The 19,324-nt window shown below is 34.4% G+C and overlaps 1 protein-coding gene across 1 annotated transcript in view; it reads right to left on the bottom strand.

Annotated features, from left to right (window-relative positions):
- LOC131667559 (neural cell adhesion molecule 2-like) overlaps positions 1 to 4,219 on the bottom strand; it is a 95,043-nt gene extending 90,824 nt beyond the window's left edge. Inside the window, exon 1 of the mRNA XM_058941045.1 lies at positions 3,876 to 4,219. The gene's annotated coding sequence lies outside the window, so the exon portion shown is untranslated. The remainder of the gene's footprint in view (positions 1 to 3,875) is intronic.
- Between the last annotated feature and the right edge of the window lie 15,105 nt (positions 4,220 to 19,324).

Genomic DNA, 19,324 nt, shown 5'->3' with positions numbered 1-19,324 from the left:
AGAGATATGATTGATTGTTATCGAGGCATGCAATGATGGCAGTTTAACGCGGTGCCGATGATCTCTCTGTTCATCCGCATTCAATTAAACATTAAACATTTAGAAATGTCTCAACTCTATTCCGCGAAATGCGCACACAAGAGAAATATGGCATAGCTACATTTATCGCGTTTCACCCATTCAACGAATTTCGATAACCCTAGCAAGCCGATCGATTACGCAAATATCTATCCAACAATTCCATCAGTGGTTACAATCTGAAAAAAATGACTGTGTACTGTTTATCATATCGGTTTTATGTATTAATCGTGAGAATGCGCCTACTAAAACCGTAATTTTGTTAAAACATGAGTATAGTAATGTACCGATGTTCTCATAGACATTGAGTTACAACGAATGTTCAGAATGATGTTGGAAGGTCGAGAAAATTTCATATCGAACAAATGACACCACCTTAAAATAAATTAACTATGGCTAGAGGTAACATTCGCTGATGCGTAAATCCTCTTAAAAGATATGGAAACGGGATACTACAGGGAAAATTAGCAGCGCAATTTCTACGAGCGTAGATTAGTTTTGAACTTTGAGATTATGTTGAATTATGATAATGAAATTTTCGACACAAGAAAATTACTATCAAAGGCAATACAATTTTCGCGAACGGCTCTATAGCTGTCACAGTATCTTTAAAATACTGAACTTGAATAACGCATGCAATCTATATTCTTATGATACTCGTTAATCCTGATGTAATTTAAGAGTCAGTACTCGGAACATCAATTTACATACTTTGCAAGACTTTAAATTGAGGCTGATCAACGGAAAGTAATTTCACTTATTTTAAAAAAGTGTAAAGTATATTATAGTTATTATAAAAGAAATGTTGTCACTGTTTATCAGTACGAATTGAAAAAAACCTTTAACTATCATTATTATTAGTCTGTGTGTTTACGAACGTCACTATATATTCTAAGTTAGTGAAAAAAACTATGATAAACAGTGTTTAAGATATAATACCTATATTACATTACAATTTTACGTACGTAGCATAAATGTTAGGTTTAATTTCAAATCGAACTATAACACTTTATATGGGGATTAGATTTGTTGATTTTATGCATATGGTATATCATATTATATCTATTGCATACAAAACATTTATCAATTCTTAAAAGCCCACAATTCTATCGATTAACAAAGAATCCAATTCTTTATTAAAACGCAATTTTATCATTAAAAAGTAAACTCAACGTTTTTAAAGTGTCTTTTCGAAAATTATTTTTTGTAAAATGAAAAGAAAAAAAAATGAGAGTTGATTGTCACAATAAAAATTATAATTGATAAATAATGTATATAACATTTACATTACAAATATATATTATATGAAATATGTGTATTTTACAGGTATTTCTATTATTATTTAGTACAATTTCGTAGAAAATTATTTTTTGCCAATTTTCGAAAGTGGGTGATTCTGTATTCAACCTGAATTTTCGTTATGTATATTCGCGCATATCCCTGAAACGATTCACCTGGTTTAATTGAGGATGGTTTCATTTATAGTAGTAAAAGAAGCTTTATGAGAAAAAATTGCAGAGTAATTTAAATATTCAAAGCTGCTATACGTGTGCTTTTTTTAAATAGATGAAGTCGAAGCGTTAAGCGGCAATCAAGTATTCGTTTGAAAATTGAAGGTATGCTTACGTATATAGGAAAAGGGCAAAATTAAAGATTAGCCGCGCGCTTTTTGTCTTGTTCTCCTTTTGCAATAAAAAGATCGTAAGGAACCTCTAATTACGTGGCAACTTCCTCTCTTATGCACGACACGACGGGGGGTCGTGCGTGATTAGCGTAGCGTACAGCCACAATACAGATAAGTCGGCTGCTGACATGCGTAATTTCCGGAGATGGCTTTCGTTTCATTCCTCGCCAGAAAAAAAGGAGAATTACACACACGTACAGACACCACACACACACACACACACACACACACACACACACACACACACACACACACACCATCAGGTCGATAACTATATACCACCGAGCAATCACTCGAAATTGTACCCGCCAAATGGAAACGAATCGTGCTCTTTTCCCTCTCGTGGTTTTTTCTTTTTTTTTTTTTGCCATACACATACATTTTACTGCCCATTGTTACCGTCACCATGCAATGTTAAAAAGAAAAGGCTTTTTTCTTGCTATTTTCGAAAGGAGTGCTTTCTTAATTTATCAATCCCTGTCCCCGATGAAGATTCAAAAATAATACATTTATACGTAGTTATCTATTCTATAATAAATATACAACCAATTATATATAATTCAATCATTTTTAATTTAAATTGTGAATAATTATTACTGCAATGTCTACCCGCATGCCTTGATGCTCTATTTACCATCGTACTGTAAACATGAAATATTGCAAATAAATATTGAATTGAAATGCATTTATTAAATGAAAAAGTAATTAAATTCATTTATAACAAACGAATTTTGTTAGTTTATGAAAACACACAACCGTCGGTCAAACTTTAGCGCTTAATAATAACACGTACAGTACATATATATATGTAATATATATGTAATAAGAAGCAAAAATACAAGAGATATATAATTCCTCACACAACACATCACTTTTTCGAAAAATCGAATGCCTACAAAAAATAAATAAGCGCAAAAAGTGCTTCTGCATTCAGTTATAGCCATAGCTGACGCTCTCTAGCAAACGTAAAAATGCCAATAGATAAATGTGAAATTTAAAGCTCGACGTGGATCCTTCGGGCGAAAAGGGAAAGATAAAAAGCTTGAAGATTTAGGAGGCAGAGGTTGAGGAGAGAAAGAAGGTGGCGCTCTCGCGCGAAAGAAGTAATTGCTCAAAATCAGGTCAGTCTCTCTCTTCGTCTTCTAGCTCTTGACGCTTTTCCTTTCGAAAACCCCTCTAATAATGATTATTGTGTGAATTGTAAATTATTCGAAATAGGTTATGGAGTAATTACTTGCGATTGTCAACTGTGCTTTGTATTTTCAGAGCAATTGATTCTCATGACAATAATAAACTTCCTTCAGTTACATTAACTAACATATTTTGTTAACAGAATCCAATTTATACATTTCTGAAGCGTATCAAAAAGTTGCTAGTAGTACGCAAATCCTAGCTTATATTATTTTATTTACGGACTGGAATAAAAAAAAAACACTCATAGCCAATGAAATTCGCATGAGCTCGTGCACGGATCTCTTATGCAGATTCCTCATCGACCCACGTAAATTTTATATGTCTTTTTTTTCCCACAGTCGTCGTTTTACATGTAAGTGCGCGGAAAAGGTAGAGGCAATCTCCGGCTACCACCACATATTTTTTTTACCATTTAAATTTGTAATCTATAGCTGTGTAAGCTACATTTCGAGACTCTTCTTTACAGCAACTGTAGCATTTACTTTCAACACTTGAGATCGAAAAAAAGTAAAATTTACGATTTCATTTTCTCTTTATGTGCACTCAAATCAATGAGAATCTTTTTGACGATTTATCCAAAAATGAATAAAACATACGCCAAATATTTTCCCCATAACTCAAGGTAATCGTCAGTGAAATTTGAACACTAGTCTGAACAAATGAAAAAGCCGTTATCGACAGTAAAATGCAAAACATATTTAATTTCAAAACTGCACCTCTATCCGATTTATGAATAATGAAAATGTTGGACAAACATAAGTTAGTTGCAGAACGTTATGCTTTGTTCGTTCGCAACCGCGCGAGATAAGCTTTGAAAAGCAAGAGAAGGAGCTCCTCGCTCTCAGAGAAAAAAAATACAAGTAGCTAGCACGTACGAGATCCGGCGACGAAATGTGTGCCAGCCTTCGGGCGCCCTTACCTGAACAATCATATCCTCGGCATTCCGCGAGTCGACCCGTTAGTTAGTCCGCCCAACTTGCCATCGCACCACTGGCTGATTCCGTTTACCTTCAGCTCTCGAACTTCCCAAGAGCATTCGCAAAGTAACGACAAAATCAGCAAAGTACAGCTGAACGCTCACAAAAGTATAACGAGTGTAGATCTCGCTAAAGTCTCGAGTTCGCACAGTACACTTTACTCTTGACTGTTGCACTAGTCACTTGACTGCGAACCTCTTGACGATACACCATACATAAGATTCACGTGACGGATTCGCGCGTTGCTTTCGAAAAGTCGCGCTGAACACACACCGCTATCGATGGGCGCGCGCTCTGCGGCGTACTGCTGCCAAGAAACTAAAGCCTCCTGGCCTCACTCAACTTACTGTTGCCCAGAGTATGAAGCGCATGCGTTCCCGCACACCCCCCTTTAGCACACGAGCCCTTGCCTACTGCTACTCTGCTACTCTCTGCTGCTGTTGCTGGTGCTGTCGCTGCTGTCTCTGCCCCTTTTTTTTTGTTTTGCCGTCGTTCTGGCGGTTGCTCTTTTTTTTCTCTGTACGCTGCCTATTGCTTCGGTGACGTTGGCCTCTAGTGAGATGGATCGGCTATTATTCTTGTATGAGCATACCTGTGTATGTGTGTGTTCACAGAATCGCGGCAATTTTCAACTGACACGAATATACCGGCGAACTTATTTTGAGATGGTAGAATCGTGGACGATAAACTGGAAATTAATTAAAGCGGTTTCAGTTCTAACTATTAATTAGAGCGGACCGAAACTTGCGTTTCAATCTTACTGTTCTTCGTGTAAGAAGATCAAACGTTACAGTCTGGTTGTAACAATCAATCCAATTTGTTATGCTCAATGATCATAAATTTCACCATAAATTTCTAATCTTGCACATGATACTTACGAACCAATTATTCAGTTTGACTATGAATAAATAGCTACAACAAAAAGTTACTCTTTTATTTTTAGAATTCTCTATTTAATTTCATGCATTTTTTTTCAGTAATTAACATTATATAGGACTATACATGTGTGCTAAGGGCGTCCACGATGGAGTCATTTACAATCGATCGTGCGACTATAGTACGCAAGTCAAAACGAGCTAGTTAGATAACTCAAAATCAACACACCCGATAAAAATATTCGACATTACAGCTAGGCCTTTGAGAATAGAAAATCGAAAAATTACATATACGTAACAACACGTAACTTTAATTTTACTAGTGTCATCTTTCGTTTGTACTAATATTCAGTTTCATGTGCTTGAATCAACCCTGTCGGAAATAATTTACACATAAAATTATAATAAATAGAAATCATCAGTTAATTACATTTGCTAAAAATTACTTACAATTTATAATCATTTATTAACGTCAGGTTTTTGACACATATAACAATTAGAAAGAGTTATTTTCTGTTAAAAAACTGTCATTATCAAATTATAAAAGTTTTTTTCGGTTAGTAACGGTTATGTGCATTTTTATTCACCAAACCAAATTTATTTTAAAAAATAATAAATGCAAATAATAGTTATCACCAATTACTTATTGGAATAAAAAATTAGTAATTATTATTAATTACTGCGTTTAATTATTAACATTTTATAAAATGTTAATAGACAATAAACAACTACAGTTAATTGTAATTATTAATTTGCCAATACCGGACACGAAAAAAGTACTTATAAGTAAAAAATTAAATGATAATAACAATATATAAGTGTTTAAACTAATTTTTCATTATTATATAATATTGTATTATATATTATTATATAATTATTATATAATTATGATATAATATTGTAGGTACATATAGGTTTGTAATTTATTCATATAAGTGGTCTCAGTTTGATAGATTCAATGAATTTTATCACATTTATATACTTTATTGGGTCGTTTAGTAGTTCATATATATAGAGGTTTGCAATCTTATTTCTTCTTCTCTCTATGTTGAATTGTGGACAGTCAATGAGTTTATGATTGATTGTGATCGGAGTTTTACACTGGTTACATATGTTTTTATTTGTCTTGCTGAGTAGATGTTCGTGTGTTATTTTAGTGTGTCCTATTCGAAGTCTGATCAGAAATACCAATTATTCTAGTAGTAATATTCTAGTTAGTAATTATATTATTTTATTGTTAGGCCGTTGGATAGATGTAGAGTTTATTCTTTTTTTGTTGCCTTCGAATTGTCTTATTTTTTATTCATTCAATCAATCGTTGGTATCTCGAGCTATTTATTAGCACCGATTTACTACTTTTACTACCAATTCGCTTGTACATGGGTTATTCTTGGCTATTTCGATTGACTTATAACCCTTGGGTTACAGATTTTTTTTTAATTTGGCACAATTGTTGTACACATGAAAGTGAGATTTTTTCCAAATTTTGATGTCGATACGTTAATTATATCAAAAGTTATTAACAATTAAAGAAAATTGATAAAAAATTTTTAAACGGCTATATTTTAAATCTAATAAAGATATCGAAGTCGGATTTTTTTTATAATACTTATAATGTCTTAAAATTTCGAAATAATTACAACAATAAACAATAAGAAATTTTTTTTCGAAAGTTACTAACTTTTTGTTTAAACAATTGCTAATATCTCAAAAAGTATATATTTTTTTTAATTCTTGCTCCTACGTATTCCTGAGGATTTTTGCTAACGAAATCAATCATAAAATTCAAGGGCCCGACATATCGGAGAGCGCAGCCTTAATCAAAAGAAGATGCCTCGGTGTACGTCGCAACGGCAGCGGGACGTCTTCGTGGTCTTACGCTGAGGCGTTTTCTTCTAATTAGGGCTACACCTTCCGATATGTCGGGCCCTTGAATTTTATGATTGATTTCGATAGCAAAAATCCTCAGGAACACGCAGGAGCCAGAATTTTTCAAAAAAAAATATACTTTTTGAGATATTAGCAATTGTTAAAGCAAAAAGTTAATAACTTTCAAAAAAAAATTTTTTATTGTTTATTGTTGTAATTATTTTGAAATTTTAAGGCATCATAAGTATTATAAAAAAATCCGACTTCGATATCTTTATTAGTTTTTAAAATATAGCCGTTTAAAATTTTTTTATCATTTTTCTTTAATTGTTAATAACTTTTGATATTATTAATGTATCGACATCAAAATTTAGGAAAAATCTCACTTTCATGTGTACAATAATTGTGCCAAATTAAAAAAAAATCTGTAACCAAGGGTTATAAGTCAATCGAAATAGCCAAGAATAACCCACATACTAATTACATACCGTTATAGATAGTAACCCACGTGACCATAGCTCAGTCAATCAGACTACGAATAAACTGGTTTCGCTTTCAAACCCATCTCGTTTTTATAAAAGGCAAGGTTTTATAGAAAGATTATAAAAAGATGATCATCAATACTTTTGCTCTGCGTCTGTTCCAAATTATCGATATTTTGGTATGTTTAATGTAATCTTAATATATCGGTTTTTTGAAATTGTTAAATATAGACTAGAAATTCAATCAGATAATTAACAAAATGTCAGCGATGGTTTTGATTTCATTTGAACAAGTTGACATGTCATTGAATTCGGACTATCTTCAATTCCAAATTTTCTATTTCAATGTTCTTCATTGGGTGATAATTTAAGCATTCGATTGCCAAGTAATCTCTTAAATGTGGTCAGTAATAAATTATTTTTGATCGGGTTTCGATGAATTTCGAATGATTAATAATGATTATTAAGATCGGCTAAAATTCAGTAATACATTTTAATCATCAGTATCTACATGACAATGCTTACTAGATTTAGAATTGTGTTACGAATTGTAAGTTGCATGGTAAATCGATTGGGTTTTCCACTACTACAGATGCAACAATAGATTTCAACCAAAACGACGATACACATGGATAATAGCCTCTTTTCTTACTGAACTTTACAAATGGACAACCACAGATGAAATGTCGGCAAAATTGCAATGCAAGCTCTCAGAAGAGAAATAGAGAAAACGGAGTCGGGCGTGATTAGCGTGAGTTTGAAGCTCAAATGAAGGAGGATGGGAGGAGGGCAGAGGAAGAGCCAGATAGATCCAACAATAGCGAGGCATGTAAACCAGCGAGCTAATCGAAAGGGGCAGCCCCCAATCATGACGACTATCCCAGATGTCAATATGAAGAGGACTCGCTCGAGTCAACAATACAGACTCTAACTTCTATTCGCTTTAGCCAAGCTACTAACTAAGAACCATGTTAGTCTGCTACTTTAGACCTTGTTCCCCTTTCAACCAACATTACAAATGTTGTATTAAAAATTAGTTTAATATCGATATAACATTTAGTTTCTCATTTTCAACTTTCATTTTGATGAATTCAGTATTTGGAAAATATCCGCATATTTCTATCGGATGAACCTTGATTAATGAACAAAATTTCATGTTGATAAGATTATTGAAATGGTAGAAGTTATTTAGTACTTCACAAAATTAAATAGAATTTCTGATTTGAATGAACGAATAATTAAAAAAACTTACACAAGTCAGTCTGAATACTTTTGGAGCTTGAAAGCTCAAGTCAGCTCAGAGGTACGAAGCTTATCGCTTACGTCAAACTTTTATAAAAATTTAGTTAGCGTCATATTCTTAAAGCGTTTAAACATCTTTTTAACAGATATTATATGATAAAAAGTTTAAAATTAGTCTAAACCTGTACAAAGTCGAGATAACAAATCAATTTCGTAAAAATCATCCCTGGCCTAGCAACATAAGTCGACTGAATATTTTTATATCTTTTAAAAATATTGAGCATTGAGAAATTCTAATACGTATAAAATTCGCAATTTATTAGGGCAATTAATTAATATTATTTATAAAAACGTTCTCGGTATGGCATAAGTTGAGTACACAATTTAACTGTCTTGATAATAAAGTAATTACTTCTATAGTATTTTTATATAATAGAATAGTCAGTCATACTATACGTCCATCTCAGATATTTTAATTAAGTAATCCTAGGTATCAGATATAGTTGTTAAAAAGATACTGTCATGAGTATGAATATAAATATTAATGAACTAACTTTATGAATAACTGTAAAACTTATTCATAAATTTGGTATACTAAAATGGGAATTATGTTAAAACTAATATAAATAAGATAAATGTTAGGTACTGAACAGATTTGAACAAATAGTAGTCATTAGGATACATAATGAAATAAAGGTATATTATATAAAACTAAATAAAGTCTAAATAAAAAAGTTCAAGTTTAAAAATTAAATAATTTTCTACGCCGATTGGCTGAAATTAATTATTTATATAATATATTTTATACGAGATTTCAAAGATCCATCAAGTTAATTTAAATGAAATTGAAATTCAATAGAAAAACTACGCGCGCACGCGCGAGTGCATGTGTTTGGATATATATGTATCCGAATGTCGACCTATCAAAGCAATTAATTCTAGCAGTGGGAGAATATGCAAAACGCCTGAAGATATCCAATATTCATATCGCTAGCAAAGAAGATCCACGTGGAGTGTTTAACATCCGCTAGTGAGCCGCCAGGGAAGTAACCAAACTCCGCAGTAGCCGGATTGGCCATTAGCATTGGTGGGAAGGTCTATGAAACCACTGCAGCCTCGAGGACTTCTATTCGCGCCTCAACTTTCCCATTAACCGGCTGATTTACATTCAGCTTCCAATTCCTTATTGGCATTGAGGTTCTTGGCGGCACTTTGCAGTCTGCAGCCTTGTCGAGAGCGCTGACCTACGTATTCTCAACTTGTTTAGTATCTCTATCCATCTTTATCCCTATTGACGCTTTTACAGGTGAGTTTCCTGAGGCAAAACGATTAATACTGGTACTATTGATAAAACTTAATTGCAAAATTAACTAAAATTAAGTCAAATAAACATTCCGTTAATGATGAAATTAAATGTAAAGGTTGAATGAAACAAGAAATAATTAAAATTTCAAAAGCTCCTGAAAATGTAGTATGGATCCAAGTATTAAACCACACACGCTAAAACAAAGAAAAAATAGCCTACGACGCGACTGATAAAAAATAACATTTGAACAAAGAATTAACAACCGCATAATTTGACTTTATTGGATGTGGATATCGAGAACTAAATAATTAATCCAAGTTCGTGATCATCGAAGAGTTACAAATTAATGGATTACGACAAAATTAGAATCAATCCTGCCCCTTGAACCGAGTTCAGTTTCCTTAAATAATTGTCCCACATTCTAACCTCCACCTTCTAATCGCACCTTCGGCGCTTGTTTCCGGATCTCATGCGGAAAAATACTGTCCCTAACTGATGCGAAAAGACTTTTTGACGAAACTCGTTTCAGCACTCGCCTCCGGCTCGTGCCGTAAACTTGCCGTTCCATCCAAAATGCCTTTGTGCACCCGTTAGGAAATATTCATATTTGAATCATGTCAATGCAAATAAGTTTTTGTAATTGGCATTTATATTTATTAAAATCTAATATAATAAATTAACAAACTCATGTTGAAGTCGTCCATTTTCTTCCATAAGGTAACGTGACTGTTTTCCATGACTGCAGAGAATGGTTTATTATAATTGCAACTATGGAGTGATAGTATATGTGTTACTTTTACAGAGTGGAAAAGAATAATAATATGTTATAACCTCCAAGAAGTTCGCGAGTAATACATTTTGATACAGAATTTCATTTTTGATTTTTTATTTGCAAAGAGAATTTCTTGTGCAAAAAAAATGTTAATAATTAAATAAAAGGTTTAAACAATTTTTCAAGAAAACTTAACGTTTTTCAAATGTTATCTCAATTTAATACTGACATCAGGTTAACAATACCATTAGTTTTAATTGGTGTAATTTCTTTCTGAATAAATTCCAGAATATAAATCTGTGAAACTGTCAAGTATGTAAACAAACCAAATAGATCTATTTAAAAAGATCGGTCACGCATGTAATGAACGATCATCGTAAACCGTCAAGTCACAACCGCAAAAAGTCGAGTCTGCATTATATCCCAGCGTGCGAACATCAGTACTACCACAGAATTGTCCCATTCGGCGTTAACGCTTGCGGGGCTTTGTCGCAATCCGTATAATCTAACAGGGTGACATTATACAACGCAAAGCGCATCAGCTTCATTCTTTTTACACTTTTTCCAAATCCTTTTATTTGTGTGATACGTTATAAATATTAAAAATATTCTTGCCACATAAAAGACTTCTTTCAAATATAAACGATATCGCACGAGAAATCGCAAAGAAATTCATTGGATCTTTTTCATTTGTACTGTGAATGTATAGTTGCTCAATATCATAACTTATTATGAACTCTATAATATATCCGACTTAACTCATTTACAAAAAGGATTTTAAATCCAAGTCTGTGGTAATATTATTTTTTTTAAACAGATTTGAATATGCAAATATGTATTTAAACTCTATTTAATTTTAGTAAGAAAAGTAGCGTAGAATTACATAAATAGCTATTTTTATTACCTTATCTCAATATACATATATCAAATGTAATATATGTGCGTATAATTTATAAACGAATATAATGCCAAATGTCTGCATTTCAATAATTAAAAAATTGAATTAGTAAAACATATAATAGGATATAATCTAAAATTTATGATCAATAGTAACATCTTTTTTGAAGAGTTGATATTTGATTAATTTTTCTTCAAATTAAAGTAATAAAACAATAATAAAGCATTATAAATTTACCGATATCCTTACGAAGAACTGTGACTGATGTATTAAAGTATTCCTCCTACAATAAAAAGCTTTCCTTATTCCCGTTTCATTTTTTCTCTTTATTTATTTGATACTCTTTTACTGAATTTGAGTAATGAATTAAAATACTTTTTTGAAATAACTTAAATTGAATAGACCTTTCTGTGATCACTCAGTTCTTTGTAAATAAACGTAGTTTTTATCACCTTCTTTAGTATACAATGTCAATAAAATCAACATTTTTTTTATTGAGAGTTATTGATTTTTTCTTGTTGAGAAATTGGCACACATGAATTAAACAATATTTGAAATTGCTGTTGGTTACGGTTTTACAAGATTGCTTTGTAATCAATTATTTAAATATGTGTATTTGCTCCAAATATTGTTAAAATTGGTATTAAAAATAAATCTATTCATCATATTAAGTGCCATATTGAATATAATTATTAATACGCAATGAATCAAATTACAATAAATATCGATAACAAAATTAACAAACCATGTATATTTGCACATAATGAATATGTAATAAATAAGATGATAAATGATACATCTCAGAAGCGTCGCACAATAAAGCGTAAATTCAATGAAATATTGCTCGAATTTCATTGCAAGTAGTAATATCAATGTACGACGCGTCCTATGATCGTAAAAGAAGTGAAATGTTTTCGAGTCTTTCAATAATTCTTTTGATACAAGCTAGTTCGAGCAGGTTTAATTTGCACGCCCGTCACGATAGCATTCGTGATCATAAAGGCACTGGGTGGTGCTCTCGCAGCGAGGTGTTCTCGGGGCGTCGGCAAATTCATTCAGGTGGCTGGCTGAGTGCGCATAAACATGGTGAGATACTGACAGATTTAGGAGGGCTTTCGGCACGTTCTCTCTCTCACTCTCTCTCTCTCTGTGCACTTGCATGCATGTGTATTTGTGTGTGCCATGCAAGCGCTATAAAGCGAACTTGTCATATGAGAAGCAGAACAGAAGAGGAGAGAGAAAGCGAAGCGTTCATCCTCGATTGATAGTATGATAGCTCGTTGTCGTATGACGCGCTTTGATTCGCGCGTACATAAGCGTGAAAGTGCCATGGGAAATTCGATTTCAACCCCTGCCGATCTCTCTTGACTAACGGTAACTGAGCTTCTTGTCTATCGTTCTCTCTCTCTCTCTCTCTCTCTCTCTCTCTCTCTCTCTCTCTCTCTCTCTCTCTCTCTCTCTTGCTTTATTGGTTCGCCGGGCAAACTTGATTTTCCAATAGCCATCTAAAAGTTGCTGCGACTTCATTTTTTTCTATTTTCTATCGTCCATCCTGCGCTTGCGTGAACGCTTTAACAACGTCGTTTGTCGATAAAATCATTAAGAAAAAGTAAAAAGTACAAAGCGTGCTTTTAAGTGTTTGAAGCTAACAATACGTGATATGACATAAACATTACTTTCCAGGTAGGTCAAATCAAAATCTATATCATTTTTAAAAATTTTGAAAACTTATAGCTAATGTATGAATAGTCTGTACAAAGTTTCAGATTGATTGGCTATCTCATTTTTGAAATATTGTTTATAAAAGTTCATATTTTCGATATGGAAAATATACTCTCAAAAAAATGTCTTGTAACAGAAGAAATCTTCTTCAAATAAAAGAATTTTCCACATAATATGACTGGAAAACGATTCTTTTTCTAACACTTTTGTCAGTCTTTTATTACAAGAGACATTATTTTGTATCAAAAAGATTTTATTTAAAATTAAATTGTGTTTTGATATAGAAGACCAATTTTTTTTGTGTGGAACAAAGTGTAAAAAAAAGTATACATTTTTCGAGCATTCATAATATTTTTTAAATTGAATTAAGCTATGCTCGATCAGATGGCTATGTAACTATGTTTTTTTCAATATATTTGAATGATTTTACTAAAGCATACAGAATGTATTCTTGATTTTAAATGCCTCTATTCTTGTCCCTATTGTTTTTCGGTTGACTTACAGTCGCAACAATAGATCTTTCAATATTTTGTCTCTACATAATGATTATTTTCAATTTGTGCTCTGCACAAGTATGTACGTAAGATACATTGAGAATCAACTTACCTCAAAATTAAATGTTCCGGCGAGTAATTACGTTCTAGAACGCAAAACCTCAAGCTCGTTCGCTCTATCTAGAAGGTAATTCTGAAAGTTCGATTAGCAGTTGCTGGGCCCTCATCGGTATGTAGCTTAAGTGTGTGCAGACACTCGAACAGATTGTCAAGGATACATATATAGAGTGATGCACTCGTAAGTTTGTACGCAATTCCGGAGGAGATGACTCGAAAGTAGTTGCAAGTTTTGCCTGTCGCGTTGATCGCGGGCATCTTATAGCGTATGTACGCGCCGATATAGTTTCGTGGCTTATTACTATGTAAGAGCTACGACGATGCAGTCGAGTTTTGCAGAGTGCAAAACTTGTCGAGGGTGCCGACGACAATAAAGCTTATTCACTTCAATATCCACGTCATCGCGTCTCATTGAGATTACGCAACTGCTAGAGAGTCGTTACGTAGCTTTACTCGGATTTTTACATAACTTGCGCCTTTCGCTCCTTTAGCTTTTTGTAAGCTTGTAACATCTCGACATCACTATTTCTACATTCGCTTGAGGAGTGCATTATTTAATTTGGAAGGATGTCGCTGAAGCTCGAATTGAATTAAGTGCGAAACCGAAGCTTTTCAACAGAGGTAAGTTTCTAGGCTCGAGACGAAGTGACGAACAAGTTGAATGTTATATACTAAAGATGCTCGTGTATCTCGAGAAAAGATTAAAATGGAATTTGAGTGAAAAGTAGGATGCACGGCACGTAGCAAACGCGAAATGAAACAAACCAGAGCAGTGGCGCTCGTAAAGATGCAAATTTTCAGGTTTATATAGCTGCAACGAAAGCACGCCTGTATTCTCGTTGACAGCAATCGCAGCGAGAGAAAAATACTTGAAGATGCCGGAGGTCGTCGCCAATGCTCTTTCGCGATGGCCCTAATTACACTTACTTGCCGCTTAATCAAGTCCCGCGGAGAGACGGCTATACGCGCGCTGGCCAAGAGTCTATAAACATAACGAAGTGCGCGCCATGAGTTCCCAAAGGATTTTCTTGCGCGCATATACTCGAACTGCGCGAGTCTCCATTATACCTCGTTCCAAGATAACTGTTGGAGTTAAGTGCAATAGTCTCTACCAATTCTATTTGACCGTTTGTATTGATTTTACTAAATGACCTGGTAGTTTGTCTTTCTTTGTGCCTTTAGACGTGGCTGCTACTATACACGAAGCTCTTCTCTAAATTCTTGTTCCGCTGACTGTCTTTCTCTCTCTCTCTCTCTCTCTCTCTCCTTCTCTTTTTCTCTCCGGTACTGGTATATGTACGCCTCACTGTTTTCCAGACTGCCTGAGAGAGAGAGAGCCCAATCAATAATATCTTAACCCCTTAGAGTCACCCATTTTTCATCCTGGATTTTCGTTCCAAGAAATGTGTGCACTCTTTTCGCGTTTTTATTTGAGATCTAGTGTATTGTCCATGGCAGTTGAACCTCCAATTATCTTTTTATTTGAAAATATTGACAGATTTTACTTTTACCAGCGAGCAAAGCTCCGGAATCCGCAATTAATTTTCCTTCGAACTCTCAACCTTTAACTGTAGCGAATAAAAGTTCTTTTCTCTCCGTGAAAAAGAAAAAGTAAAACGAAATATCTCGGTAAGCAGATCATAGAAAAACAATGCTGTGGAGGAACTTGAGTAGATTATTAGATCAGGTCGATATGAAAACAAGCCACGGAAGTAGTGAAAAAGCGGAGAATGGAAAGAAAGCGAGATTAAAAGGGCTGAGTACTAAAAGAGAGAGAGAGAGAGAGAGAGAGAGAGAGAGAGAGAGAGAGAAAGGGAGCAAAGCAAGAAATTGCCAAGTCTCCGGCGCGTCGGAGTTTCATTTCGTACGGGATTAGTAACTAGTTTTCGAAGTTCACAGTACGCCCCCGCAGCTCCAAAGATATAACTCATTCAAAGACTTTCTGGCCGCTCGCTAAAGGCCTGGGAGAAGAATTTCCCTCCCCCAGTCTTTCACCCTTCCCATTCTTGACTGCGCGAGGAGCCAGAGTACGAGCATACGAATATCGTGCTTGTCCTCGATTGAGTTCCAGCTAGCCCGAACTTCAAGCTATGCTCTTTCTCGGCGAAAACTTTTTTTGTGTTTCCTACTTTTTTATTCTCCTGCTCTCCCATCTTATTTCTATTTCGAAAGACACGCTAAGTGAAAGGACTCTAAGAAGCTTTTACTTGGCAAATCTAAATGTTTTCCACGAACGTAAATGAGAAAGCCATTATTTTTGCGTTTTCGAGAACTCAGCAGAATAATTATTGCAGTTGTGATGACCGCGAGTCTGGCTGGTTGTGCACGCTATATAAAAGTTTTTATCGAATTTTTATAAAAATTCCTTGCCCTATCCATATCTCGTTGTTAGAAATAGAATTTCATTGCAAATTCTATGGGCCACGAAAATTGTCTTTGTTTTCCGCATCTGCGCCAACAACAGCTGTGCACAGGTGAAACTGTTCGAGAATTTTAATCGACTTTCGGACATTTTTCAAAAACTCAAGTATACGAAAATTTTATCGGTTTTCGCTGCTCGAATTGCAAGCGTGTAGGAAAACTCATAACAAATCTTCGAAGCCTCGTTTCAGAGGAGAATCTCGTGGTAAATGGAGAATGATAAACTTTAACAAACAGCGAATGAGCGGGAGTTTACAAAGTGCATGCTTGTTTTAACGATTGATCATCTACGTAACGTGCGGATCTGTGTGTGGGCGATTTGTGTCAATCGAAGTATGTTCTCTCGCTTTCTCATTCCCCGTCTCCTTTGAAAGACTATAACTGTGTATATGCTGGACCACACTGAGGTATGCGCCAGCACACACAGCGAATTAGTTCGAATCCCCAAACGTGCCTTCGCATACTAATACCGCGTATAATACTTACCTTATTACGCTTAGAACTTACGATGGCCACCATGCCATATACTCAAACGACTTCTATATATTGATATGACAATGGACAAATTGTACATCGTTTCTACCTGCTACACTGTCAATTTCGTTTAAATAGTTTCAGTTTTTCTCGAATTCATCTTAAAGGCAACAACTAGCCCGAATAAGTCATGATATTATATCGTATGTATTGTAATTGATAATCGGCTTGTGATGTCGCGAAACAGATGGTAAGGTAATTACAAAAGAAACTAAATAAAATCAAATGCAAAATATCGGCAATCTTGCCTTATATATAACAAGATTTCAAGATATTATTACGATAAATGATATCCTTACTACAAGAGTACTTCTTTAATGTAAGAACTTCATTCACGAAAAAAAACAATCTTTTTTGTACATGGAAAAGAATTGGTTTGTGAGCGATCCTTACACAAGAAAAATATTTCCTCTTGCAACAAGAGAATACTCTTGTCTTAAAAATAAATCGTTTCACAGCCATATTAGCCAAAAACCCTCTTATACTAAATGCGATTTATCATGTCACAAGAGGATTTGTTTTTCAGCGATCAAATCACGAAGTTTAGTACAGAAAATAACAAGCGATGTCGTGCCGTACATCTACCTCAAAGCAACATCTACTATTTATAACAAAATTGCACGCTGAAAAGTCGCGGCCGGCTATATAGAAGTGCTTGTGGAATTCGGCGGTGACGCGATAACATAGGTGTACACAGGTGCCATTGAGGTAAGCTCAGTTGCCGAGAGGGTTGGCACGCGCGTTGTAACAGCAGCACGAGCTTGCGTTTCCTTTCTACGCTATGTGACGTGACGTGAGAGAGACATAGAGGAGGTTGGTACGCGGGCGAGCACATTATAGCTGTGTAGAATGTGTGCAGGAAGGACGCCGCCACCGCGGGTGGCAAACAATATAAACGTCTCTTCGGGCGGGTGCAATAGTAGCTGGGCGAGTCGAGAGCGCTTTGCACGCTCGCTTGGTGGCCTCCGGATGTTTTTTTCCGTCAAAGCTGCTGTACACAGTTCGAGCACTTGTAATGTATTAAATAGCACGCGCTCTATTATCGCAGTGCATATATAATATACCAATTAAGCTGATTTACACAGACCAAATATGTGAATTAAGAAATGCTACGTTTCGTGAACTCGGCATTTATAATGTAATCAATTAATACATTCAGCAATGAACCCGATGTTATTTCAGGTACTGATAAATCAATTAAATGCTACTGTTACTGATTTAACGTTAAAATCATGCGAATACATTATTATTGTCGAAGCGTTAACTCAATTGCGAGAAGACAATTCTATTTGTTATTTGCGAGAGTTGCCCAGCAAAAGAGGAGGTTACTGTGGCTAAATTTTCACAATAGTCTGGGATAAGGAGGTGGATATTGGTCTAATTGATCATTTAATAATGGATGCGGGGTAAAAAATAACAACGATGGGCACCTTTTTTACGGACAGTAACTAAATGATGCTCGAAATATTCTATCGCTTTTGCTTCTTTTATTTAATTTCTTTTATCTTTTCTGTAACTCACTTTAGCGACAAATCACATTATAACTATTTTATAAATACCTAATTAAAGATATAAGTATATACATGCATTAATGACGTCTATAAATGGTGCAATATTGATTATTAGAAATTTTCGGCATTATCTTAAGATAAATTAATTCCGTCGAATGGTAATCAAATTTCAGAAGAATATATCCATAACAGTGTAACTGAAAACACAAGGATAAGCTCGAAATTTTCATTCATATTTGTTCAAATACTTGCCATAAATAGATGGAAAAGATGTATTATTTAATAGCCTATATGCACATCTGCAGAATATAATGAATAACAACTAAAATATATATTGGAAGCTTTTTACGATGCAACCTAATTTTGCGGTATATATAAACAATAAAAATAAATCAATTGATAAAGTCCAGAAGAGTAAGTTTGAAAAACAAAAAGCGAGGCTATTTTGAAGCCTCAGAATTTCAGGCTTACGGAGAAAAATGAAAGATAGACGGCCGCCCTGGCGCCGAGTTCAATCGCGTTCCCTGGCTAGTCTATATTTGAAACAAGGATTTTCCCCTGTCTTGCCCCGAAATCTCTGTCCATATATAAAGTACGAGCGCGATCGTTGAATGCATAGCTTAAAATGAGTATGCAACGCAATACCTTATCCCGCGCACGTTAAATCCTCCATTATTTCAGCCCGTCGAGGATGTAGATTTTGTAAAATATTGCGCAGAAACTAAATTCCATTTCGACTATATGCATCGAAATTGTTTGGTTTATACATCTTGTTTTTCGGATGCAAAACTTTTTGTACTCATACGTTATACTTGGTAGACTCAACGGCAATTTGAAAAAGTGAAATAATAACTTTCAGCGATCTAGCAGGTAAATAATGACAAACTCGTGTAAAATTATTAAAATTACAGGAGCCGTAGAATTGTTCAATAAATGAAAGTAAAATTACATAAATAAGTCAGGTGATAAATCTTTAATCAAAAAAAGGATTGGCTATTCAAAGAATGTGAACGGATTTCTGCATTTCCACTCTAGTTGAATAAAAATAGGATGGATTGATAATAGAAGTTGATTAATTCTATTCTAAAACTGAATAATTTGATTTAAAATGGTTTATTGAAAAATCTATAATGTAAATTCCAATTCCG

Source organism: Phymastichus coffea, unplaced genomic scaffold (assembly GCF_024137745.1).
Source record: "Phymastichus coffea isolate CEN01 unplaced genomic scaffold, Cenicafe_Pcof_1.1 PCOF00068, whole genome shotgun sequence".
NCBI classification, from domain to species: domain Eukaryota; kingdom Metazoa; phylum Arthropoda; class Insecta; order Hymenoptera; family Eulophidae; genus Phymastichus; species Phymastichus coffea.
Note: the sequence above shows the minus strand (reverse complement) of the source record. Positions and strands in the feature narration are given on the sequence as shown.